This window comes from Rattus rattus, chromosome 9 (assembly GCF_011064425.1).
Source record: "Rattus rattus isolate New Zealand chromosome 9, Rrattus_CSIRO_v1, whole genome shotgun sequence".
Classification (NCBI taxonomy): domain Eukaryota; kingdom Metazoa; phylum Chordata; class Mammalia; order Rodentia; family Muridae; genus Rattus; species Rattus rattus.
Genome location: NC_046162.1, coordinates 61,379,852 through 61,393,083, shown reverse-complemented (window position 1 = coordinate 61,393,083; position 13,232 = coordinate 61,379,852).

Genomic DNA, 13,232 nt, shown 5'->3' with positions numbered 1-13,232 from the left:
CAAATGTACCCTCAAGATTGCTTCCTATAACCTGGGCAGGGGGAGAGGAGTCATTTGTACTAAAGTGGCTTTTAGAATGGGGCAGGGGCAAGAACTCAGAGGATTAGTGCTGGCGGGAGGTCGGCTAATGGCCTGCTGTGTAGGATGGTCTCAGAACTGCTCTCTAGAACTCTGGAGAGAATGGGCTGTTCTGAGAGGTAGTGAACTGCCGGACGGACTAAGAATGAAATTTAGCTACTGCTGTAGGGGAATGTGCCCCCTCGCCCCAGGGAGGAGATAGCCAAGCCAAGCATTCTGACCACCTCCATGTGTCAATCTTTGGTTCTTGGGTCAGGGAGGGAAGACCCAGGTACTACCTTAGGAATCCCTGTAGACTATCTCCTCAGAGCAGGCATCCAGAGTAGATGGAAATGCCGTGTGTGTGTGTGTGTGTGTGTGTGTGTGTGTGTGTGTGTGTGTGTGTGTGTGTGTGTGTGTGACTCCCCTTCCTGGGAGCTTTTGTGGATAGAGATGGCCATGGGGAAGATAAGGCATTAGACATTCCCTGAATGGCTTCTCCCATCTCTGCCACAGACAGGGTCTGAAGGGCCAGGGTTGGTAGGGTTGGTGCTGGGCTCAGCATTTAGCCTTGGTGACAGTGACTTGTCATAGGTTGAATGTGAATGACCAGATGGCAGAATTTGCCCTAAAAGGCCAAAGCCTTGTACAAGATGCAACTATCCTGCAAAAGCATGGCTCAAGTTGGTTCTTAAGTCCAAGGGGTGTGCAGATAGTTAGGGGACGTAAGGAGGTTCCAGCAGCAGAACGGTTTGAATTCCAGTACTGGAGCCTGGTGTCCCAAAGCCTTCCCCGGTAGCTTAGGTGATGGTTTCTATTTGTATCGTATAGGTATGAGCGTTCTGCCTACCCAATGTGCACCACGTGTCCGCCTCGTGTCCGCCTCGTGCCTTCAGAGGCCAGAAGAGGGTTTCAGGTCTCCTGGAACTAGAGTTACGGGTGGTTGTAAGACACTGTGTAGGTGCTTGGAATTTCTGGGTTCTCTGGAAGAGCAGCCAGGGTTCTTGATCCCAGAGCCATCTCGTCAGCTTGAGATGGGTTCTAATGGGGAAAACTAAACACCCACAGAGGCAGGAACTAGAAACCCGGTCCACACGCACCTGGGTCTAATGGCTGGATGATAGGAAGGCGTGTGTGCTGTGTCCTTGATGGCCAGACCAGGAACAGACTCTACCAGGTCTCCCCACTTCCCTGGATCTGTTAACCCGAGGTCAGAGGGATGAAGTCCCTCCATGCTCTACTCCCCTGTGTTTGATTTTCTGCCACTTTCACAGGTTAGACTGATGTTCCAACCTGTCCTGCTCTCTGGTGAATCTTGGCATGGAGCAGGTCAGGCTGAAACCCCTGTTTAAAGTTTTTAGGACCAATTCTTTCATCTTCTCTCTCTCTCTGAGTCACCCTGGAAGCCGTCGATGTGGGGTGAGGTGGTGGAAGGTGGGTGAGTAGGCTGCAGAGAAAAACCTAGGCTAAGATCTATTTGTCCTACAAGAGGAATGACAGGTTCCCCTCTTCACTGGAGGACAGGCCCTTCCTGCCAGTGCCCACAGAAGTCACGGAAGCAAAAGAAATTCTTGTTAACATTTTATTTATCCATTCCTTTATTGTTATTGTGTGTTTGTGTGTGAACACACAAGCCAAGGTACATGTGTCCCGTCTTCCGTCTTATGAGATCAGGGATGGAACTCTGGCCGACAGGCTTCTTGGCAAGTGCCCTTACCCACGGAGCTGCCTTGTCAATCCTGCTATTGCTGCTTATTGTTCATGCTGCATGGGTAGAGAGGAACAGAAAAAACTGCTCATCGTCTAGAGGGGTCTGTGGGTAGCCAGATCCAGGCTAGGCCTGAGAGTCAAGGAACACCCCTGGCCCTGGTGTACCCCTTTCAAGTCCCCAGGTCTTTCCTCTTCTTCCCACCTGCCGGAGGATGTGGATGGAGGCCTCTGCTGGCTGCACTGGCCTTGCCTACCTGGAGCTAGGGGAGGAGACTAATGACAGGCGTCCATGGAGTTCCTGCGTTGGAGATTTGCTGGTATTCTTCTGTATCGGGTTCGTGACATTCAAGGGAGGACGTACTGTGGTGTTCGATGGGGTAGATTTGGTGGCGTTTGAGGGTTTCTTGTGGTTTTTGGCTTTCTTGAAACTAGGGGACATATCATTGCAGAGATCGTGGGGCCGAGAAATAAGTAGGGGTGCCAGATACTTCTCCCCCTCATTCCTCCATCAGCCCCACCTGTTGCCGAAGAGCTTCTCTAGGTACTTGTTGATCTGGCCAAAGCCTGAAAACCAACTAGCCACTCTGGGCTCAGGAATCGGCTGCAGGTGGACCTCGTCCTCCAGGGCGCCATTGGGGGGCACCAGGAGCACCGCTAGGCAACCTAGAGCCAGTGCGCACGCGCAGGGCAGAGTCTCGGCCTGGTGGGGGCGGGACAGACGGCATGGTCAGGTGACCCCGAGAAGGGAGGTGGGGGTGGGGGTGGGACCTAGCTGTGCTCGCACTGAGATTTGTGGAGCCACACACTTATCTACTGGGAAAGCCTGGAGTGTGGCAGACCTAAGACCAGGAGATGTAGCTGCCTCCAGCGCCTCAAGGAACATTCTGGTTCCCAGGGAGATTAGGGCATGCCTATACGAGCACTGCGATATCCCCAAAGCACGGAGATAAAAATGGACAGGAACCACCCGCTGAGCAACTGATGCATGATTTAGAGTCTCCTGTCAGGTTCCTCACAGATTTTTTTTTTTTCCCTGCAAATTCCTTGTGCACCCCTCTCCAGTCTTCCCCACACTCTTTATTCGGTTCTCAAATACTCTAGACACGCTGCTGTCTACCTGGAAGCCTGGTTCTCCAGATGTCGGCAGGGCCAGCTTAGCTTCAAGCTTCAGCTCAACACTCTAAATGGGTCTAACCTTGACACCCAGGCTTAAAGCTGCCACCCATCCTTCTCTTATTCTGCCACGCCCCGCCACGCCCACTTCTTGTCGTATTCTATACTAAATGTTTGTAGTTATTGTCTGAGTCTCTTCCCAACCCTACCTCTTGCCACCACATCACAGGTGGGCTCTTTGCCGATTTTCTGTTTGGCGTGGTATTGCCTACCACTCGGATCCATCCATAACTGGCTCTTAGAAACACTTAGAATGAATAACATAGTTGCACACTGGAGAGCCAGTCCGGCGATTCCTCCATTCCCATTTAAGCACAGAACACCCCACTCCATATCATAGACTATGATACCCCAGATAGGACACTTCCCTTGAACCCATGAGCCCCTGAAGTCTCTCTTAGCCTCTTCCCCCTCATCTGCACCACCTCAAGCAGGGGCAGGAAGCTCTCCATGGCAGCTCTCCTGGCTTTAGAATGGCTTCATTTTTTTCATGCCCTCAGTGGGCATGTGGAGAGGCCCTTGGTGTCAGCCTCCATCCCCAAGTTCCTGAAGAGCACAGGCGACAGGGGTTCATCCCACACTTAGCCACTAGACATTACCATTGTACTGGGCAGGCGCAGAGCAGCAAAGCAAAAGGTCTCTGGCCAGGACATCAGAGGCCATTTATATTTCTAGGGATCCATGACCCTGTCCCTCTAAGGCCCCAGCCCAGCGCGGCTTTCTCCTGTTCCTGTGTCATGGCCCAGGAATTGGGAACAGAGAGAATGTGTGGGTGGAAGCCCATGGCCAACGAACTGTCTTGACCAGGGCACAGTGTTTTCCAGCAGCCCAGAGAAGTGGGAGGCCGAGGTGTGAGGCTCCTGGGGTCAGGTAATTTTTTGTTCCAAGATCACACACAGATCCTGGGGAAGAGTTGTCTCTGGGATTGTGGGGGTGCCTTTCCCCGGGGGCTATTCCCTGGGGTCAGCAGAGGCCAGTGCAGGAGAGATACCACACTCATCCTGCTGAGCTAAGGATTGCACTTGCAGGGTTAGTGTGGAGGCCTAGTATGTCTGCTCTGGTATCTAGGACTAGGGGAGCTGTGGGATTGCCTGTCCCAGCCATGTAGAGCCTCTGGCAGTGACCCGATAAACCCTGTGGAAAGAGGAATCTTTGCCTCTTAAGTGGTGCACGTAGGACTGGAGAGATGGCTCAGTGGTTAAGAGCATTGACTGCTCTTCTAGAGGTCCTGAGTTCAATTCCCAGCCACCACATGGTGGCTCACAACCATCTGGACTGAGATCTGATGCCCTCTTCTGGTGTGTCTGAGGAGAGCAACAGTGCATTCACATAAAATAAGTAAATCTTTAAGTGGTACACTCACACACTGGGGATCAGGCTGTGAACCTCGGTGTGAGCCTGCCATCTTCCTCTATCTGTTCCGCTCTGCTGCTTGTCCAGACCTTGTGAAACATGGCATGCTTCCCCGGGACCACCAGACTCCCAGGAAGGAACCGTAGGAATTCGATCTTGGCTGTGTGACCTTGGTCAAGGGACTTTACGTCCCAGTGAGCCCCTCACCCCACCCCATAATCTCAGATGTAAAAGGGAGCCCCTTCGCCTTCCAGCCTGACAGTGATGCCAAGGTTGGTCTGATCATGTAGCTCAGCACTGTGGCTGGGCCTTCTCAACTCTTTATGGGGAAGGATGCTAGTTTAGAGAAACTATGAGATCTACCCAAGGGTATAGGGGTACAAAGCAGAAATCAGGGCAGCCTCTTATCGGAAGCAATCCAGTCACGTGTCTGTTTGTCCCTCCATCACCTTCCGGTCCCCCACTCAGCAGCTGCCCTTGTTCAGCAGGCTCGTGGCTTGCGTGGCTTTTAACCCTGGCTCTTTCTTATGCTTCCTCCCTCCTGGCTGTTTCTCAGGAGCTTTTCGAATTTAGCTCTGGGAGGTGAGATTCAGGCTTTGGTGCCGGGACAGACCTGGGGATGAAGCTTGGCCTGGCCTCTTGCAGCCCATGGACAAGTTCCTTTGCTTTTCTCAGTGTGATATGCTTAGCTATGGGACAGTGCCGGAGCTGGGCGAAGAGAAGCGCAGAGGACGCCCTGGAGGGGTTTTGGCTCTAACCTGAGGTGTCTCCTTTATAAATTGCCCCAGAGACAATCAAGAAATGTTTCTTCTTTGCCTAAGGTGGTTTGCACTGGCTAGACTGTCTGCACAGTGAGCCCGAGGGATCCTTCGGTTTCCACCCCCGGCCCCAGAGCTGGGATTACAAGCATGTGCCACCATATCTGTTTTTTAATATTCGTGTTTGGGATGAAACTTAGGTCCTCTTGTGTGCACAAAAAAGTGTGCATTAAAAAGTTTTGACTTTGATTTTTAAAGTGTGTGTGTGTGTGTGTGTGTGTGTGTGTGTGGTGTGTGTGGTGTGTGTAGCTATGTGCACATGAATATAGTTGCTTGAAGGGACCAGAAAACAGCATTAAATCTCCTAGAGCTGGAGTTAAAGGCAATTGTGGGGGGTTGGGGATTTAGCTCAGTGGTAGAGCACTTGCCTAGCAAGCACAAGGCCCTGGGTTCGGGCCCCAGCTCCAGAAAAAAAGAAAAGAAAAATAAATAAATAAATAAAGGCAATTGTGAATCATTGAACTTGACTGCTGGGAACTGAACTTGGGTCGTCTGTCAGAACATCAGAGTGTTCTTAACTACTGAGCAATCTCTTCAGTCCTTCTCCCCTTTCCCCCAGTTTACCTACATACTCCTGGCTATCCTGCAACTCATTACGTAGACTAGGCTGGCTTTGAAGTCCCAAAGGTCTGCCTGCCTCTGCCTTCTTAGTTCTGGGATCACAGTGTGCACCACCGTGCCTGAATTTTTTTTCCCCTTTTACTTAATTATTAGTTTGCTTTGCTTTGAGACAAGATCTCCCTAGATAGCCCAGGAGCCTGGGCTGGCCTTGAGTTTGCTTCAATCCTTCTGTGTCTGAGTGTTGGGATGACGGGAATATGCTGCTTGGTCCAGCTGCTACATAATTCTCAACCCGAGTCAAGACTGAACCCAGGGCTTTACGCACACTGAGCTGCATCCTTAACCCAAGCACAGGTTTCTGTTTCCTATGGTTTTCACTTTCGGGCAGACCCATTCTCTGAAGGCCCTAATGCCTCCCAGTACTGTCACCCTGAAGCCTTTAATCCACATCCTTTGGGAGGCACTCATCTAAACCCCCATTCCCGGGAACTTTGTAAAATAATCAGGTGAACCGGTCCTCAGAGATTCTGCGCCTGTGTTTGCTGAGCACTGGCTTTGATGGAAGGCTCCACTCTGAGCACCAGAGTCACAGCTCAGTGACACTGCCACTGTCCTCAAAGAACTCCACGGTCTACTGGGAATAGGTATTTAAAGAATAAAGTAATTAATGTTTCAAGAAATATTTGCTAAGAGGCTACCTCTTGTCTTTGAAAAAATGTCTTTTAATTTGACCTTTTTTTTTTTTTTTTTTGGTTCTTTTTTTTCCGGAGCTGGGGACCGAACTCAGGGCCTTGCACTTCCTAGGCAAGCGCTCTACCACTGAGCTAAATCCCCAACCCCTTGACTTTTTTTTTTTAATAAAAAAAAAATGAGTGGACTAGAAGTTCTGGCTCCCCAGCCTCTCCTGTTACATGAGTCATGGGTCAATTTTCCTGTGATAAGGATGTTGGTGGTTTTGAAAACCTGAAGGTGCTAGCCTTTGGACGACCCTTCCAGCTACTGCCAAGCATTGCTAACTAGCCAGGTGTGGTGTTGCACATCTGCAATCCCAGCGCTCGAGGGGCTGAGGCAGGAGGATTATGAGTTCAATCTGAGCCTGAGTTAGTGAGACAGTATCTCTGAGGGAAGGATAGAACCGCTACACTGTTTCCAACCCTGTGTCTGATGCCAATTAATAAAGGATTCGGATCAACTAGTAAAAGGGCCTCCATGGAGCCTAGGAGAATACAGGAGTAGATTAAGCTGTGACAAGGCCCCTAAACTTTAGCAAGAAAGAGTACAAATTGTTTCCAGTTTGCTTCTTTAAGCCGGGGCACTGAAGGGAGAAGGGAAGTGGGTGGTGCAGATAGAGTCAAGCAAGATTCCTCTCAAAGGGGTGTGGGTGGTAAGACAAGGACATGGTCTTCAGACCACACACTTCAGAAGTCCTTAGGTGGACCCCGAGGGCTCAGTCAGGGCACATCTGCTGGCCCGAGAAAGAGATGAACCACCCATTTGTGCCCCTGGCACCTAGCTAGAGCCTTCCAAACTTCTAGAAGGGACCTGTATTTAAGGTCCATTTTCCGTGTGCCTGTGCACAAATGGGGAAACGGAGGCTCAGCTAGGTCACACAATGAATGGGCTCAGCACTCACGCGCACGTTTTAGCCTAAGATTTCAACAGAACCGTTGTTACAACGTCCAACCCTGATAAGGAAGAGTGTGGAACCAGGAGACAGAATAGTGGGTGCTGGTCCAGGGGTGGGGTGAAAGGAAGGGCAAGGGGGGTACTTCACAAGCAAGTCTGGGTCTTCCTCTGGGTGAGCATTCTGAGTACAGGGAAGGGTGGTATGTGGTACCCTTGGATGGTGGGTCAGCCTTTAGGCTCTGTCTTGTGGTTGAAAAGAAAGCAAGAGGCCAGATAGCTTGGTACGGGTCCGAACACGAGACAAAGCTACCTGTTGGGATGTTTGCTGTATTGAGGCTCAGACTGGGGATGGGGACATAATATTTCTCATGCAGGGGTGCATGCAGGCCTGTGCAGGGCAGTTCTTTGCACTATGGAGAAACACATTGGAATCTTTATAGTTTCAAAATAACGCCACAAGTTCTATGTTTCTGTGAATTGCTTCTAAACACACAGAAGTCAGTCCAGTGGTTCAGCTACAGTGGTTCATAAGAAAACCACCTCTTTCCCCTTTCTAATGATTTATTTTTATTTTTTATTTTTATTTTTTTTTAATTTTTTTTTTTTTTTTTTTTTGAGCTGGGGACCCAACCCAGGGCCTTGCGCTTCCTAGGCAAGCGCTCTACCACTGAGCTAAATCCCAACCAATGATTTATTTTTAAAGAGTTTTAAAGTTTTATGTATATGGATGTTCTGTCTGCATGTAAATCTGCATACCACACTTATGCCCACCAGAAGAGGACAGCAGATCCCATAGAACTACAGTTACAGACAGGTGCTGGGAATTGAACTCAGGACCTCTGGATGGGCAGCCAGTACTCTTAACCGCTGAGCCATCTCTCCAGCCCTCTTGTTTCCTTTTTTTTTTACACTGATGTTTCCAAATTTCTTTTTCCAGAGTGGTATAGTACATAGAAAAGGTTTCCAGAACATGCCTGGGGCAGTTGCAGGTGTGTGTGTGTGTGTGTGTGTGTGTGTGTGTGTGTGTGTGTGTGTGTGTGGTGAGTGTGAGTGAATAGACGGGGTCCTGCTGGCCATCACTGGGAAGTGTAGCACCACTCCAAGGGTGGTCTAGAAATTTACACCTGCTTAGGGTTTTGTTTTGTTTTTGTTTTTTCTCTTTTTTTTGTCTTGAGTCTCAAAGCTGTGGTCTGAACACCCCCACCATAGGAAAAAAAAAAAGTATTTGAAGGAAACCCCTGCCTGCACCCTGGTGGCCTCTGAGAAAGACGGATGTAATACAGACCCAGCATCAGGAGAAAGCGTTCTTCCCAGGGGCAGTGCAGCCACTAGAACTCCAGGGAGAGGCTCAGTAGACTCCAGAACGGGTTGTGCTCAGCTTTGAGCAAAGTGCCTCTGGGGCACAGTTTGTTGGGACATTTAACCACATCACTAGAACAGCATTTCTTCAGTCCCGTGACACATCTCTCCCCAACCTCCACCCCAGGATGTTAGGTACCTTGACTACTCTGGTATCATGGAAACTGGTACCTCCCTGTGAACACACGGGAGCATAGTAGTCTTTGTCGATAAACGTTTCCATCCACTAATCCCACAGGATTACTGTAGGAATCTATCAGTCAAATGTAAGGCGCGTGTGCCTATGTGGGGGGGGGGTCAGACCGTAACAATAGTGAGTCAGACTACACTGGGTGGATTAGAACTCGAACCCCACCGTGTCCTTGGGATCCTGGATGGGTTAAGTTTGCTGTGAATTGCTATGGGGAGTAATATTTGCTTGTTTGAGAAGTAATTAATAGTTTTGGGAGGAATAGGATTTCTCTCCCTCTCCCAACTAAATGCAAAAAGATTCCCTAAGCAGAGGTGACTGGGTAAGATCGGAGAGGGTCTTGACAGTGGGAAGGAGGACTCCTGTCCTCAGTTTAATTAGGAAGATCTAGTTTGGAAACCTTTTTTCCTCAGACGGAAGCATGTAGTTCCAATCACTACCATGTGGGGGCGCTACAAAACTTTCTCTTCTCTCAGGAATAAGTGAGGTCTGCTACTTACCGGCCTTTAGCGTTTGGACCCATTGCTGGCTTTTCCCTAGCCTATTCCCAACTACTACCCTTTACTAACAGGGCCGGCTGGTACCACATCTAGAGATGAGTCTTCAAGTTAATTCATTTTCGATGTTTCCAAGCAAGTTTCCAGGATGCAATACATTCCTGATCTTAGGAGCCCAGTTATCAAGAAAGATAAATGCCCCTTTCCCCACGGAACGCGTATTCCATAGGGCAGCAGTGGAGGGGTTAGGGGAGCACCCAAGTCAGGGAAGGCCCCGGCTTGCACAGACTGAATGAAGGCTGTTTTCCACACCGCAGCCACCAATCGTCTGAGGCTGTGCAGTATCTTTTACTAGCAGGTCTGGGAGGAGCCAGAGGCTGAGGAAGGCGGGCTAGCAGGCTTAACCCTTTCCTTTCTTCGTTTTTGCTGCCGGACATAGAATCCAGGGTCTCCTACACATTTTACCCACCAACGGAGCCAGAAGCCACCGCCACTACTTACTTGTTGACATGGGATTTAGGAGGGAGAGAGTGTTTCTTCTGCCCTTATGCCATGGACAGAGGCAAGGATCAACTTCCTGCGTCCAGACTAAAATTAGGATCTCGGTCCCTTTCATGAAAAAACAGTCTCTCTCTCTTAAAATTTCTGTTTTTCTTGGAAGCAGGTATGTGCGGTCTGAATGCATAACGCTACCCCGAGGCTGAGCCCCTACGGGAGTTAGTGTCCTAAAGTTCCATTGCTTTTCCAAACGGTGTTAGGAAAGGACAGGCGAAGCTTGCATGAGGCTGGAATGCAGGACGGAGCAGACCCATTAAGGGGGTGGTCCCATCAGGCTCAGCCCCCCCTTTCTTTTATTAAACATCATCGCCCTTTTAAAGAATTCCTAGGCACCATGTAACCCACGTTGGTCCTTCTCAGAATTCGGGGGGGTGGGTCGTGGGCTTGCGGTGCCTGTTAACCACCACCTCCCCGCCCACCTGCCTGCTGCTGGGAGATTACTTTACAGTGGACCGTAGGTTGCCGCGTCCCTTCCTTGTCCCAGCCCTCTCCTTTCTGTCTCCGCCCCTTCGCTCCTAGGAGGCCTTGCCGCTTTAAGAGCTCGGCTAGCGATTGACAAGCAATAACCGCGGAGCGCCCGGCTGCGCGCAATCGCCCCAAGCTAGGGGCTCCCCAAAACGCAGGTAGGTATCCTCAGGCCCGTGGGCCAGCACCCACCTCAGAACCCTTGCCTCCTTTTCGACCTAGCACCGCACTTGGGGATTCTGTTCTCCAGGTCCAAACTCCGGGGCCCCTTCCCCAAGTCACCCCCCTCCCTCTCCAGCTGCAGCACTCGGCTCTCTGTGTGATGCCGGTGGGGGGAACCGAACCTCTCATCCCAGGGATGCTGGTTCCCATGCTAGGGATGAGGGCTCCAGAGGGACACCGGACACAGAGATGCTGAGCTGAGCGGAGCACAGGTATTTGCGCGGCCTCTCCAGGGTCTGTGTTGGGTTTGGGCGCCGGGTGGGGGGGCGACTTTGGATCCCGGCATTACGTAAGAGCCGTGCTGCTGGCGTTTCCGGCCCCGGGGGAGCTAGACTGAGATTGTGCTGGGTCCCTTGGCACCCTGCACCCCAAGAGGCCAACATTTCAGTGTTTCCTGAGAGAGGGTCCTGGAGAGATGCGTTCTGCTAACCTAGAGTACCAGAGGTTGCAGGGTCTCGGAGCCAGGGTTTAGGGCTTAGGGCTTCCAGAGGGAGTCGGTACCAGAAGAGAGGAGCCAGGGTCAGAAAGTTAGGTCAACTAAAGGGATAGTGGGGAATGAAGACCTAGGGGTGTGTGTGGGGGGGAAATCATTCAGTGACCTCATCCCCCTAGTCTCGGCGGGCGCGCAAGCAAAGAGCCTTCTTTGACGGCTCGCAACACGCCCCCTCCTTCCTAGGTCCTAGCGCCCAGCGGGTTAGGGCTGACTTGGAGGGGCGGGGGCAGTCTGATTGTGAGTGCGGGCACGTCCGCCGGCTCCCTAGACCCCATCCTCTGGCTCTCAGTTCTGTACAGTCCTCCTCATAACCCTGTCCGGCTCCAAAGTGCCTTTGTTAGGCGTTCCTCTTTCACACCTCTCAGAGTCTGCACCGATGGAGGGAGGCGGGTGGGAGGTTGGAGGAAACCTCTCCCTTTGAAGCTGGCGGGCTTCACCTACACACCCGGGGTATGGGGGTTGGATAGCTTGGTGGCGGATGTGCCTGTGGAGGTGGGAGTGGGAGAGCTTTAGGTTAAGGCTTTTGGACGCCGCGGTGCCGGTTCCGTGATGACTGGGCCTGGGGACCTTGGCACAGAACCAGGCTAGCTTGCCTGGCACTGCCGTTCTCCTGTGGGCACAGGCGGCCCCTCCCTCTCAGAGGCTTGGGTGGGGGTGGGGCAGAGCGAGCCGTGGGAACCAACTCCTCAGGGAGCAAACCCAGGCTCACTGGGCAGGACTCCTGGGCCTAGGGTTTCTTACAGGATCCTTCCCGGCTCTTCCCCGTTTTCCCTGCTCCAGAAAAAGAGGAACCCACAGCAAGCACCTCTAGTAGGGAGCGTGGCCCAGGGCCTGAGAAGCTGCCCCCGCTCTCTAGGAATAAGAACAGGGGAGTTGGCAGAGGGGACACCGGCTGGCACAGTGGAACCTGGCCATTTCTCCTAACCGGTAGTGCTAGCATGAAAAGAGTCCCTCTTTGCAAGTTCGATTCTTCTGCAAAAGATCCAGGAGGAAAGGGAACCGTTCCCCTCACCTTTGTCATTTGGTTTCCAGAGCTGTCATTATATTAGGTCTGGGGGGAGAGAGAGAGAGAGAGAGAGAGAGAGAGAGAGAGAGAGAGAGAGAGAGAGAGAGAGAGAGAGCGAGCGAAAAGAGAGAGAGAGAGAGAGAGAGAACGAACAGAGACACAGACAGAAACAGAAAGAGACAGAGGCAGAGACAGAGAGGCAGAGACACACAGAGAGACAGAGAAGAGAGAAGTGAGAATTTATTATTAAAACCAGTAGTTGATCCTCTTGGAGAGGGGAGAGGCTGGAAGGATGGATGGAGTGGTCCTGTGGCTCTCTTTCTGGGGAAGGGGAGCAGGGGAGGGATGCAAAAGGCATTTAGTCTTAAAGTGGGCACTGCCAGCTGCTTCCCCTACTCCCCCACCCTTGCTGAAAGCCACTGCTTCCTGTTGTCACGGCAACTAGGGAATTAGGGTTTTATCACATGCCCAGGAAGGCAAGGGGAGAAAGAGTGGTGGGTCACCCTGTTCTCCTTTCCAGGGATGGTGAAGGAGTAAATCTCAGCTTGGGAGACCCTGGGATGGGGATTTAGGCTGCAAACTCCATGCCTGCTTCTGGCTACTGCCTTCCACATCTCCCTGTCCCAACTCTGGGCAAGGGGGGAGGAGAGAGAGAGAGAGAGAGAGAGAGAGAGAGAGAGAGAGAGAGAGAGAGAGAGAGAGAGAGAGAGAGAGAGCATGGCAGTAGGAAAGGAAATGTCATTTCTGTCAGCTAGACACCAGTGTTCACCCCATGGTTCTAGGCCTGGGGCCTGGAGGCACAGAACGGACCTCATTCCCATTCTCGTGGAACTCATGGTCCTGGAAAACTTTCCAATGTTTGCTCATATTCAGGACTCATACTTGATTCTCCCTCCACTTTAAGAGAGAACCAGAAAGAATATTATGTTTTGTTTGTTTGTTTTTGAGATGACTTCTCTATATGTTTCCCAGGCTGATAGGGGATCAGGGGACCCTTTCTGCCTTGGCCTGAGTGGCTGGCACTACAACACAGGTAGGCATTATCATGCCCAATGAGAAAAACTTATTTTGGGGGCTGTGGTGGTGCACAACTTTAATCCCAGCCCTTGGGAGGCAGAGGCAAGCGGATAGAGATCCACGAGTT